General features: G+C 49.3%; 1 protein-coding gene across 1 annotated transcript in view; it reads right to left on the bottom strand.

Moving 5' to 3' along the window:
• The window catches only part of GATA3 (GATA binding protein 3), a 76,353-nt gene extending 63,471 nt beyond the window's left edge, over nucleotides 1-12,882 (bottom strand). Inside the window, exon 1 of the mRNA XM_061638308.1 lies at nucleotides 12,733-12,882. The gene's annotated coding sequence lies outside the window, so the exon portion shown is untranslated. The remainder of the gene's footprint in view (nucleotides 1-12,732) is intronic.
• Nucleotides 12,883-14,165: the final 1,283 nt, after the last annotated feature.

Below are 14,165 nucleotides of genomic sequence, written 5' to 3'. Positions count from 1 at the left end.
CGTTCATAATCCTCCCCGCTGGTTGCAAATGGTCTCACTGAATTCACTAAACTTCCTCTCGGGCAAAGTTGCGTCTGTGTGCACAGCGAAGGGAAGGCCAAAGGAATGGCTGCAACACCCGATTTCCCAAAATTAATGTTCTTAGGAGGAAACCGGTCAACGTGTAGAAACTGAACTCAATCCGAATACATATTTCTGCGTTTCCTCCAGTCTACTCCAGAATCAATGAGCACTTGTGCAAATGGATGCTTGTTTTGTTTGGAAGTTCTATCCAACTTATCGTGAGTATGGAGAAGACTCTCTCTTTTCATCGTATGGTGAGTCTGGCCAGCAAAACTGGATCAGGCTACAGGAAGACCTCTGCACTTTTACTCAGAAGCAAGTTCCACTGAGTTCAGTGGGATTTCACATCAAGGAAGCGAGCTGCCATTATAGCAGCCTCCGAGTGATTATTCATCGCATACCCTTTTTAACATTAGAGGGAAAAAAAGGGTTTGCCAAATCTGCCGCCGGCTCCGAGGGGAATTCCCTTTTCCTTGAGGGGCATTTTCGCTCTCACAAAAATGCGTCCACAAGTCCTCCAAAGCCTCTCCCTCCGGCTTGGGGTAGACAGGAGAGGCAGGCTGATCCACCGCTTAGTTGTAAAACTGAGGCGCCGGCAGGCTGCGAATCCGAATGCAGGTGGTGGGTGGGTGGAGAACGTCCCAGTCAACTCAGTGGGATTAACTTCCGAGTAAACACGCGAAAAGGGGGGAATCTGGCCGCAGGTGTGTTGGGGGGCCTTAAGCAGATTCGGAGGGCCAAGTCTGCACTGAACTGTAATTTGTAACGAAAATGACTGTCGGGATTGGCAATTCAAATTCGAAATGAATTAATCTCTCTCCCCCTTTACGTCGGCAGCCAAAGCTGTGCCTCCATCCGCCATTAACATTTGGCTAAGCCCCCCTCCCCGCAGGCAAACGCAGCTCCTTTTCTCAGCAGGTCGCTTTTCCCTCGCTCTCAGCTGGAAAAGATCTACAAAGCGTGGCCACACGCCCCTCATCTTCAAATCGAATTAAACACACACACCCTTTCTCTCTCCTCCCCCCGCGTTCTCTCCCCACTGCGCAAGCGAGCGCTCAACATGTTCCTCTGCCTCTTCTGTCGGCGCTAAACTGGTTGTTTTGCTAATTGCTCCCAACAAGGGGCTCCTATTAGGGGGCAAAACTGTCAATTAAAGCCCCGGCTGGCGAATCGGGGAAAACGTGTGTGTGTGAGAGAGAGAGAGTGTATCCAGCTGACAGGGAAGGAAGAGCCAAAGCCAGCCGAAGCGAAACCTCGAATAAACAGGACTGTTGCTGAAAGGCTGTCCAGATGGAGAGCTCTGTTTATTCCGAAGTTAAGCCCGACTGGGCTCAGGGGAGCTGACTTCTAGAGCCGGTGTGGTGTCATGGCTTGGAGGGCTGGCCTTCAGGCCGAGCAAGCGGCGTTCACGTTCCCGCTCGGCTTTGCAGTAAACTGAGCCAGTCACTTTCCTGCCCCACAAGGTTGTTGTGCGCATAATATGGGCTCCTCCCTCCTAGTCGTTGCGTTCGAGGAGGAGCGGAGGACAAATGTCATCAGCGGCAATGCTCGCGTGTCATAGAGCTGCTCACTGGCCAAAGGCACCGTGAGACTTACTTCCGAATAAACACATCTGGACGTCTCTTTCGGTCCCATAACCCCCTCAACTGTCGGCGTAATGGACACGGCAGGGTTCAAGAATGGAGAGTGTTCTTTGCATGTGAACAAGTTTGAAAATATCTTTAACAGACATTGGTAATTCCATGCGTAGATTTTATCTTGGTCTGAAATATTCAGGGCAGACAGTCGATGTCCATCAAAACGGAAGTCCTTAGATTGCAGTTCTATTGGCTAGCAACACGCCCCATTGAACTCAATGGGACTCTTTTCTGATGCGTAGGAATCCTTCCTACAACTGTCATCCAATGAACGGCCTACTGAATTAAGTGGAACTCACTTCCCAGAAAGCATCATATACTAAGCATCAAGCTGCAAGCAAATTTAGGTGGGACTAAATCTGGCGGACACATAGCCTGATCCTGAATACAATTTTTTGTAAGCGAGTCCCATTGACTTCGATGCAGTTTACTTTTAATGTAAAACAAACAAGCAAGCAAGCCCCAATTCGAGAGCACTGCACCGGAATGAGGCCCACGAGTCTTGTAATTGGGTTGCAAGACACGTGACCTCCACGAAACCCTTCTGAGTTCTACTTGGATCGGGTCCGAAACTTCTCCCACGACATCGATTTCCAGCCAAAAAGATTCGCATCGGAGATCACCTGAGGAGTGTCCTCTACTCTCACAGCGAAGATATCCATAGATACCCGAGAACAGCAGCAGAACAAAAAAAATACTGCGTTCACACGCACACATCTCCTTCTCACGATACGTTTTGAGATCTACTTCTTAAAATCTTAGAAAATATCAGATCAAAAAGGATCAGTGAACAACTCTAGCTCTACAACTGTACCAACTTCGGAACTGCGAAACGACTAGTTCTTACTGTTAGGGGAGGGTCCTTAAAAATGATGACTCTTCTTTCAGTAAACCCCAGCACTGCAAAGATATTATTAGCAACATAAAAGGCATTCTTTCACTTTATGGTGTAGGGTGGCAGTTCGTTTAAAAATGTGTATACTATTATCACTGTCTTACACTTCATAATAAGTTTGTGAAATCCTCAACAATTAAAATTTGGGGGAGTTTTGTAAGGAAAACTTCAGTAGGGATATGGGTTGCAGTACTTTATTTTTCGGAACGTTGGTGCGGCAGCTGGTTCGTGTATGTTGTAAGAACTTGGGTGTGATCCTGATCCATTTACATAAATAGGTTGGTCACCGACTTCAGTGGGAGGTGGAGATTTTCAGGCGTAAGGAAGAGGGATGGTCTACACACATTGCAACTGGAGTGTGCTCCGAATTACTTAATCCAAAAACATTATCGCTTCAGGGGCACCTAATTTAATGCGGGTTAGTTGTCCTGGAACATTTCTTAATCCCTTATATATTTCACTAGCACACCAAAAGCCTCAATGAGTTTCTGCGACTCCTTCAGACACAGAAGTAACGTCCTAATGCGCTTTAGTGATATGCATAAGTATGGAAGCCGTAGTTATTCCACATTAACTCAATCGGAATAAAGCAATTTGTATGGGGCTCCTGTTTCCCTGCAGACAACCTCTAAGGTGTGTGTGTGGGGTATGATTAACAATCACAGGAGGTACCTTTCCTTATACCACCCTGCTTGTGAGAAGAGCTGCAATCCTAACCTCACTTACAAGGGAGTAAGCCCACTGAATTCAATAGGATTTACCTCTGAGTAGACATGATTAGGATTGCACTGAAAGACAACGCGATGAGCACTACAGGCCTATCTATCTGTGTCTACTCAGGAGGAAAGCCCCTTTAGATTTAATACGACTTACTCTCAGGTAAGTGCCTCTAGGAATGTAGCATCAAGCATGTTATAGGGAAATCATACGCCCCGGACAAAGTGAGCAGATCTAGTGAGATCCGGTAGTTACCAGCTACAAACTAACACCCATCCTGTTTATTCAGAAGTAACTAGAGCCTAACTCAGACACGCAGCAGCTTTCAAAGGGGGTGTGATAATTATACCCAACACTATCACCACCCTGGTTCTTGGGCTTCTCTAGGTGGAGAGGGCGGCGATGGACCCTGAGGCCCTCTGCTTGCAAAACGCGAGTCCTCCCACTCCAAGGTGGCACTGAAAGGGCCCACGGAACTCCCGGCTAGCTTTCACGTATACACGGCTACCGAGAGCAGAGCGTCTGGTAGCTCTCATCGTCAGCCTGTCTCCGTCTTGCTTTCTGGCACCTGGTCTGAATTTCCCTGTCTCAGTGCTGGGGGAGAAAGCTGGGGGCGGAGAGAAGTGGTAAGACAGTCACTAGCACAGACATACACATACAATCCGCCCCCCACTCTCTTCCGCCCGTCGCCCAACTCCTTTTAGGCCACGTACAATTGACTGAAAGGGGGATTATGTTACGCTGACTGGGCTGGGATTTTACAGGGAAGGACCGTAGCACAGGTAAAGCTGTGTAAACAGCCCGGAGCGACTCATCGGAGGGTTATAGAAGGGACACGGCCCAGGGCAGAGATCTAAAGACTTCTGTTCCCACCCACCCACCCACCTACCTCCCTTCACCGCAATCCCCAGGGTAAAACTACTTGGAGCCCTGGGAGTGGGTGGAATCGAGGACAACTTTAAGAACATAACAACATAAGAAGAGCCTGCTGGATCAGGCCAGTGGCCCATCAAGTCCAGCATCCTGTTCTCACAGTGGCCAACCAGGTGCCAAACTTTATTTGAGGAGTGGGGTAGAGACGAGGGCGAGCCATTCCTTCTTTGCAAAATGCGGATCGACGGCAGTTCGACGGTGCAGGCTTCCCCGGGCCAGCCGAAGAACAAACAGGAGACACAATTCCGTGAAACCAACCCAAACAAACCAGCCTTTAATCCTTGGCGGGTGAGAGAGAGGCGGTTGTCGCACTCTGAACGTCAAACAAAACAAAATGAAAAAGGGAAGGGGGGTCAGTTACCCCCCACCTACACATACACGCTCTCCTATACGCGCTGTAAGCGATCCAGAACCCTGTGAAGCCCACCTTTTTCGACCAAGGGCTTCGGCCTACGCGTGCAACCCTAACTCAGCGGCAGTCCTGACAGCTCATGTCTAACTCAGAAATAAGCCCTGTTGGATTCAATGGGACTTACTCCCAGGTAATCGGGGTTAGGTGACCTCCTAAAACGGCCCTGTCTGGTGACGAGAAAGGAAAGGGTTAGATTTCTTCCTTGTTAAGAAAAGTGGCTTTCTTATTCAAAGCGCAAGTCCCTACAGCAGAGGAGATAAGCGCACCGCAGCCTTCAGAACCCCATTGATTTGCAAAGGGGAGAGATTCACGCACGTGTTGCGGATCTTCCATTGAACTCCTCGGGACTTTGAAGGTGGTTAATTCAGGCTACGGTCTCCCTCGGGGGGGGGGGGAAAGCGGCGCAATTCCTCTGCGTGCTTTAAAACTGGCTCCCCCGCCACCATCTACCTCTCTCCTTTTCTCTAAATTTCCCCCCTCCCTCCCTTTCATTGATTTGTCATTCTTTGCAAATCCTGAAAGGGAGCGCGGGGGGGGGGACCAACCTTAACGAGTCAAACTGGAAATTCGCGTGTCGTGGAGAGAAAGGGAATTGCCTCCACACCCGATCATATCGATTCAGGTGATCTCGCCGCCGCAACCGACGAGAGGTGGGAGAGGGGGAGTTGACACGCAACCTCCCCGCGCGCCGCCTTTGAGTTTGGGAAGCAACATTCAAAGGAACTGGGAAGAGGGAGGGGGGGCACGATGCCTGGAGAGAAAGAAGGAGCGACGACTTAATATATATATTTTCTACACACACTCCAGCCCTTTTCTGAAACTTGAAATGAAAAGGGCCGCTGCCTTCAGGACAGTTTTAGGAGGAGGAGCGGGGCATGAAACCTGCTCCACCAGTCCAAGAGGCCCTCTGAGCATTCCCTAAGAGAGGGAGAGAAGGTGTTGAAGGGGGGGGGAGGAAACAGCCTCGTCGCCAGCCACAGTTCAGGGGCTTAAAATGGGTTTTTAATGCTCCAGAACCTGCACCAGGATCGCCAGCTGAGCAGGGTCTTCACCTCTCCTCGCCCACCAAGTGAACCGAGCAGGCTCTTCGGCCCAAGTCAGTTTCAACTTTGGACTTGGTAGGTTTCACTTTCTCGTCCCCCCTCGTCGGCCAAGAGATCGCGGAAGATTTCTGGCTGAAATGGAGCAGAGCGAGGCCGATGGCGGGAGCAAGCAAGCGACCCCCCCCATCTGCTCTGGCATACCCGGAGGCCAACTCACAGCGCACCAATAGCCCACCTGGGGGGTTCAGACACGAACCTCACCAGCCACCTTCGCGGAGTCTTCCCCATAAGATGACCGTCTTCCCACCATAAACAAATCACCCGGCGGGCTTGCGAGTTTGTGTCCACACGGTCGTGTGCGCTCACGCGTGAACAAATCATGTAAAGAGTAGGGATGGAAATCTCACTCGCACACCATCCCTCCCTCTCTCTCTCACACACACACACAGCTTTTTTCCTAACAGTAGGTGTTTAAACAGAAATTCATCAGAAAGAGGCTCTCTGTTTAAGCCTACAGTCCTATGCACCGTGGGCTCAGCTTCTGAGTAAACATGTCAGAGGAGAGGAAGATGTATTCAGAAACCCCCATTGGAGATAAGCATGACCGAAAAGAGAAGACTCCTGTCTTTTTAACCTCAGTTTTAAGTCAACAGATGTCTAACCCCTTACCCTCCTCAAGACACCCTTCCCCCAACATTGATTTCGGTTCAGAGGCTTTTTTTCGGAAATGCTATACAGGAATGGAGGGAGGGAGGAGACGTGTGCGTGGGTTCTCCGCTGCCACGTGTGAGTCCGTAGTGCTTGCATTTGTGACTGTTATGTTGTAATTGTGATTGCGAGGAGCTAAAAGGAGCTAGGACGAATGCCTTTAAAATGCACAGTGGCTGTCTGAATGCAAGGCTTGCATATATCCAAGCGGAAGCCGTTGACCCTCTTTGTGAACTCAACCCTGAAATTGATTTGTTTATAAATGGGTCGCCCTTGAGATAAAGCTCCTAGAATGGTATCATGGTGTCAGTCAAAATGACACCTTTTTAGATAATTTTCTTTTTACACCTAGACATTTTCTGGCTTCTAGAATATCTTGCACGGGGAGGCTTTGTAGTTTAAATAAATTTCTGTAACTGAACAACAACAACAAAAATAAACTTGGTCTAATTTGTTAGCCTCTTTTTCAGGCCTAAGAGATTGCTTTTGAAGATTGGCACCCCACAGAACTTCCAAAGAAGTTTCTTGTTGCTGTTTCTCTGCTGCTCAGATACATTTAAAATTACAGAGAGAGAGAGAGAGAGAGAGAGAGAGAGAGACTTCCCCGGCCTACACAAAGATAGCAGAAAGGAATTCAGGTTTGATTAGGTGTATACGTGTGTATCACTTTTTAAAACAGCCTTTTTAATCTCCTCCTTCCCCAGAAATGAATACGGAATAATGACTGAGCTCTCCCCAATAAGGGATGCCTATTTACACAAGTTTGGTTCTTTGTTTCAGTTGTAGCTCAGACCCTCTTCATCGCTTTAGAAATGAGAATCCGCACACACAAATAAGTCTCAGCATTTGTTGTCTCCCTGTTAACCAACTGAAAGAAAATGCCTTTAAATTTTTAAAGTGTGTGTGTAGGTAAGACAGCAAGCCATTTCTTCATATGGACAGCCTTTGAGCCAGGGAGTCCTAAATTTCCATTTTCCTCCTGTCATGAAGTTGTTAGGTAATAAACTCTTAAGGCAAGCCAGCATTAGCCTTCATCCTCCATGTAGATATAATATAATAGCACTGGGCTATTGTACAGATTGTACAGATTGCTGAGATAATGTAGGTGAGAGCCAAGGAAACTGGCCCTCCAGATATTGTTAGAGAACTGCTGCCATCATCCTGACCGTCGGCTGTGCTGGATGGGTCTGATAAAAACTGAATGCCAACATCATTTGGAGAGTCACAGGTTCTCCATTTCTGATACAGGCCAAATGCTTTGGATACCAAAGCACTGAATAAATGCTAAGTGTTGCTCAGAAAGATCTTAGTGTGTCTGCATAGGCACACAGATGTTGAAAGCTGGAACTCATTGAAGTCTCTTGGTCAAATTTATTAGCTCTGGTCAAACTTTTTTTTAGCAGTGCACCTACAGCTAACCCAGCAGGGGTGTTGGAATGACATCTGATTTAACGGATGTGCTGTTTGCTCCTCCCCTGCAAAAACAGCCCACTAGAATTGGTACCTGAGTACTAATCCCAAATGACAGCTGGTATAGCACAGTGGGGAGGAGAGCCTGGCTGGGAGTCCAGAGTCTGTGAGTTCAAATCCCGTCCCAAGGAGCCCAGTTGCCCCCCAGCTGGCAGTGGCGAACACGGAAGAGGCTGGCTTGTGCAGCTGTGGCAAGCTGAGCAGGCCCTAGCCAGCTGGGGAGGACTAGCCTCAGAGGGAGGCAATGGAAAAACCCCTCTGAATACCACTTACCATGAAAGCCCTATTCATAGGGTCGCCATAAGTCGGGATCGACTTGAAGGCAGTCCAATTCCCAATCCCAAATAGGTGAATTGTGGGTTACCCTTTAATTTAGCAAGAGGTGATGGAAGGATTCCCCCGGAGGGAATGTCACGAGACGGTGGTGGGTGTCCATTGGGTCTAGTGGGGCAGAAGGCAGGGAGACCAGTAAGAGATAGACAGGCGGAACCCACCTCTGATTGGTTATAAGTAAGAAGGCAGGTCAGGGCCGGCTGAGGTTGGTGGGGCAATGCCCCACTTGCCCTAGTGCATCAACCTCCCCGGCCACAAGATGGTCGCCGCTATAATGATCCCGTGGATCTTTTGAGAGAGGCCACTGTCTTCCCTTTGCTCTGTTCTGCGTCTCCCTTTCTTACTGGCTTTTCATCTTTCCATTTGGGGCTTCCTTAGAAATCCGAACAGAGCGATGAAGAGGAGGAGCATAGAGAAGACCTTCCCTCTTGCAGGGGGTGGCGGACCTGAGGGGAACTGCACTGTCCTGGAATAGCACCCACGTAATAACCATCCATGGAGATGCACCGCTGCAAATTCACACATACACCCAGAGTTCTTTTGCTTGAAGCGATCTGTGGCTAACTGGTGCTGTCTGAGCTGCAAAAGTGTTGCAGAAAATCCTGCCCATTCCCGCTTGCCAGTGATTATAGAAGCTAAAGGGTGCTGATAATTCGGATTGCTTTTTGACCAATGGCTGCTGAACGCCCACGTGAGAAACTGGTCCAGTGGCCCAGAGCTAATCAGTAAAGAGGCAGGCTGAATATTCATGATCCCAACAATCTTTTCAGAAAGCTCTCTGGCCGCCGGCCGGATCCACAGACCCTTTAAGACATCCCTGCCCGCTTATGAACACCTCAGACATTCTACCGGTTGGACTAGAAGGTCCTGGTCTTTAGTGGAACTCAATCCGACTTAACTAGGTCGTGGATGGGAAGGGGGGGAGTTAGGTCCTTGGTTACTTTTTATCTCTTGTTCCCCCCCCCCGCACACTCGCACAATTGCAATTGGCACAACAGACACAAGCTTTTGCATCCCCCGTATGCAAAAGCGAATCTTCTTCAGACCAACCCACAGATCTCTGCAGATCCAGAAATCAGCTTCGTTTCAGACCAGTTAGCGCGCGGATCACAAATACATTTTCTTGGAAGCATGTGCCTGGAAGCAGGTATACTTTGGCACACGCATTGGTTTGTAATAACTGTTTGAGGGATCCCAGAGACAGCGACACAGGCACGGGCGAGTGATGCACGCCGCTTATACCGACGAGGATCAAAACGGCATTGGTAAAGATTGCTCTTCGGAGGAGACAACCACACGAATTAGCCAAAATTACTAAATTGGAGGGGGAAATCGAGTAAATAGCAGTTAATAGAAGCGCAGCATGCACGCGCTAACATCACACACACACACACACACATGCAGCTGACAGGAACCTCTAGAGCCCACACAACAGCGAAGTACTGTACACAAAAATATGTCTCTTCAGAAAGAAAGACAGACATGCACTGGGGTTTGCGCAGAAAAGCGTCTGGGCAGGCTGTGCCCCAAAGCAATACAGATAGATGGGTGCGTGCCGAAAAGCTACGCCAAGGCGCAAATGGAAGTTCACTGAATGTTAAGCCAAATGCCTCCCCAAAACACAAACACCAAGAGAAAAGAAATGTACTGCGGATGCCCCTTTCGGGGAAACAGATTTTCCCCCAGAAAACGAACCACAAAGAGAGGGCCTCAGGGAACTGCTTTTAACCCATTTACCATTTCTCTGGAAGAGTGCTCAAATGGTGAATTCCGATATAGCAACCGCAAAAGGCTGTGAATGCATCATAAGCACACCCCTACCTGGAAGGGAAATTGCTGAAGTCAGCTTACTTCCAAGGAAAGTGTCAGAATATCTTTTTTTTTTAACTTGGGAGGAAATTTCCGTTGATTTTAATTGACTTCCTGCCAAGTCAGTACACCTATGATCCCCGTCAATAGACACATGTGGACACAACTCACACAAACACACACACACTTCAGTCAAGGGCTCTCCGCTCTGGGGTGGTCATTTTTCTAAAACTAGATTGTTTTAAAAAGGAGAGGGGGCAGGATTTAGCCATGAAATGCACAAAAGGCTACCACTGTCAGGAAGCCTTTGAACCCAGGACAGAAGTGATAATATCCTGCCTCCCCCCCAAAAAAAAACTCCCAGCCACTTATTCCAGATTAACTTCACAGATTTCACAGCAAAATCAACGAGGCGGGTCCGAATTCCAGAAATCCCAAAAACACAGCTCGCGGGCGGATACCCACAGACCGCTTTCCAAAGTAACCTCTACAAATGCGTTTCACGCTGAAATCGGAAAGGGCTTTGTGGTCACAGACATCGCTTTTCACCACTGCCTCCTTTTAAAACTGATCTAGCACAGCGGAGCTCCGATCAGGGACGCTATTCCCGTTTGCTGACGCTAAAAAGTCTTCACCAACGTCCTCGTGCGGCTTTTTAAGTGAACAAATGCAGGTTCTGCGTATGCACCTATACAATGCAGCTTGGTAAGGGTGCTGGGAATTGTAGCTCCGCGAGAGGCAAACTACAGTTCCCAGGATTCTTTGGGAGAGAAACAAATATGCTTCTTTAAATGTGTGGTATGCATGCAGCCAAAGTACTTTCTTGGAAGGGGTGAAACAAAGGCTAGATTTCAGTTGGGCTTCTTAAGCAGTGATCCCTTGAACGCTTACAAAGAGATAAAAGGCTTTTCATTCACAGTTAAAGCAGTCCCCCTCCGATCTCCCGTGTTCAGATAAGGATCCACTCAGCAAATCCGACTCGACATTTCAGCGGATCGTTTCCAAACCACTAGGAGTCCCCACCTGGTCTACCATTTAAATTATGGTCGTTACACCAAAAGCAGTTTGGACTAGTGCGCGTTCCTTCCCTCCTTTCTTAATGCAACACTGCCCTCATTACCTCGCACAACAGAACTGAGACAAAACTGCTCCGCCGGGAATCTGGCGCAGGCTGGAGAAAGTCTACACTCGATCCGGAGAGCGCCGGGCAAGGAGGGATTGTTTCTGGACCCACTTAAGCAAAAGGAGGACGTGGATTTAAAGCCAATGGGACTGAGAGCTTAATTTTCGGGTTTAATTTTGAGGGGAGCCGGATTGATTCCACCCCTTTCGCGTTTCTCTTTCGATCTCTACGCATTTATCTTCCTGAGCTAGTATTTTTAGTACGATCGTCAGGTTTATTTCTCCCAGTAGAAAAATAAATGACAAATTACGCTACTGGAAGAAGGTGCCGTTTGAGTTCTTGACACATGCAGGTGTGCCTTCGCGATCCTGAGTGTGCGTGTGTGATGGCTTTAGGAAGAAAAATAGCCAAGGGAACTGACGTGAACCCACAGACGTATTTGCAGGACATCTCTAGGTATAATTGCGGAAGAAATAGAAAGTGTGTGTGTGTGTGTGTGTGTAAAAGATGGAAAGAAATTGGTGGGACTGCAAAGATGGAGGCGGACAAAGAAAGACCTTGAAAGTAGAAATTGACAGGGAATGGACCATTTTCTTTCTAGGCTCAGTTCCAATTGAATTTCTTAAGCGTGACACTTAATTCATACTTTTTAAAGCAGTGATACTTTAAATACATAGATAGAGAGATCACGGTTTATCTCGGTGTCCCAGTCTTATTGTAACGAATAAGCTAGAGAAGGTTATATCCATTACGTGAACGTAGATCCTTATTTTATTGAATTAATATAGCTGCGTTTAATTGCTCGCCGCGTCCTAGGGCCTCTGGGCGGCTAACAGCATTAATGAAAGAACGCTATTAGCCGCCCAGAGGCCCCAGGAAGCAGCGAACAATTAAACGCAGCTATAGTAATAGTTTTAATAAATAATAATTCAATATATTTTTTTTAAAAAAAACGCATGCTCCCTTTTCTTTTCTTTAGATGCAATACCCAACCGCGGTCGAAATTATGCCCTTGGGCTACGCGGCGTATGTTGCAGTTGCGCACACTTATGCACCCCATTAATAGAGTCTGCCTCTGCAGATACCTGCCAGTCATCTTTTCCCTTTCGAAATGTGGGGCTTCAGAGCCTTTAGCAGGCCTCCCCCTTTCTACAGGCGCCTCAAAGCGCGGGCCAGTCTCCCCTTCGCCTTCTGCTGCCCAAAGCCAGGGGCGATGTCAGGTTTTCTGTTGGCTTCCTACACCACCACCCCTCCAACCGGCGCCACCAGCCCCATCAGCGACTGAGCCAAAAGCCAGGTCGGGCTCTGGAAAACGGCTTCTTCGTCTGCAAGCCGTAATCTGATCTCACAGGAGAAAGTCCGGTTCTCCCACCTTCCCGGGTCCCCTTCCAAGGTCACCGAAGGCGGGAGGGGGTGGGTTGGCTGGAGGGAGAGCGGAATATAAACCATCCAAATCGATCCTGAGACCATATGGATCTCAAGCTCCCTGCGGGTCGAGGAAGGAGATTCGACAACGGATCCCTTCAGGTTGCCCCACGTGCAGCGGGAAAAAAAAGAGATCGCAGCTGCAGAAGTCAAAACGCACTGACCTGAGAATTAGCACCGATCTGAGTTTATCTGCTGCAGAGCGACGCTCAGAAATGACAGCCTAGTCCCGCCGTGGGTGCCGGTGCCGGTGCCGGTGCTGCCGTCGGGGCCACGCGCGCCTCGCTGAAGGTGCTCCCCAGCCGAGAGAGAGAGAGGGATCTGGGTGATCCGCATCCTCCAGGCGGCCAACCTCCCTGCTGCCGCCGCCGCCGCCGCTGCTCCTCCTCCTCCCCCTCCCCCTCCTCTTCCACACCACCGTGCCAGAGAGCTCGGAGCGCTTCCGGGTTGGGAAGGGACGGTGGAAGAATGAAGGAGCCAGAGAGAGGAGGAGCGCGGGGGGGGGAGGACGGGCATCTCTTTAAGCATCCCCCTCCCCCTCCCCAGGTGGGGTTTGGGGAGGGAAGGACGCCGAGGGGACGGCGGAGGCTTCTTCAGGGACCGATTCGAACCTGGCCCGGGCCTGAAGGACTGGGAAAGGCGCAGAAAGCAGGAAGGGGGCGCCGGTGGGGGGAACATCGCAAATAAAATAATAACGAAGGGGAGGGAGGGAGCGTGTGGTCCTATGCAAGGGCCAAGCTTTCGAGGAAATGTAAATGACATTTGTGCAAAAGTCGGCCTGGATTGAAAGCACAGGATGATCTGAGAGAGGGTTTTGGTTATGTGCGTATGTGTTTTAAGTGCTTCTTTAGAGAGCAGCCTTGGAAGCCTACGCATTAATCGCCCCTGTGCGCGCTGCTGTGGTTTGTGATATCTTTCTTTGTTTTGTTTCTTTGCTTCCAGCTTCAACATACACAAACCTGCGTCCAGGTTGGAGGGGGAGGGCCCTTGTCGCCGGCGCGCGCGCCCCCGCGCCCATATCCAGACATAACAAGGAAGGGAAAAGAGACAAAACACGCTGGCCTCCACCAATCCTTAACGGGGAAGGTGGGCTGAAATTGATTGGAGGGGGGACGGACGCACACGACCTTTGTGAGAGGCTTCCTTGCGAGCAAATGCCTCGGTTTGGCTTTCTTCCCCTGCGCTGCCCAGTAAATGGGTTTAGGATTGGGACCAAATTGGCTGAAGTGGATTGTGGATCGAGGGTTGGAAAGGTCACACCTGCTGCTGCACCCGAAGGGAGGGAGATGCTGTCCGGCCAAGCTATGATTTTCCGGCTGCCTACACACCATTTACTTAAAGCGCACTACGTTCCCCAAAGAATCCTGGGAACCCGTAAAGGGTGCCGGAAATTGTAGCTCTATGAAGAGCAAACTACAGTTCCCAGGATTCTTTGGAGGGAGGTAATGTGTTTTAAAAGTTTGGGGTGTCCTTTTCCAGAACAGAGGGAGTCTCGGCTCTACTTTGAGCTTCTTACGATGTTCATACGCTGCGGGCACACGCAGAGACCTCGCTTCGGGACATTTTCACCAAGGGCAACCCTAAACCCACGTGAGTT

Source organism: Rhineura floridana, chromosome 8 (assembly GCF_030035675.1).
Source record: "Rhineura floridana isolate rRhiFlo1 chromosome 8, rRhiFlo1.hap2, whole genome shotgun sequence".
In the NCBI taxonomy this organism is placed as follows: Eukaryota; Metazoa; Chordata; class Lepidosauria; order Squamata; family Rhineuridae; genus Rhineura; species Rhineura floridana.
Note: the sequence above shows the minus strand (reverse complement) of the source record. Positions and strands in the feature narration are given on the sequence as shown.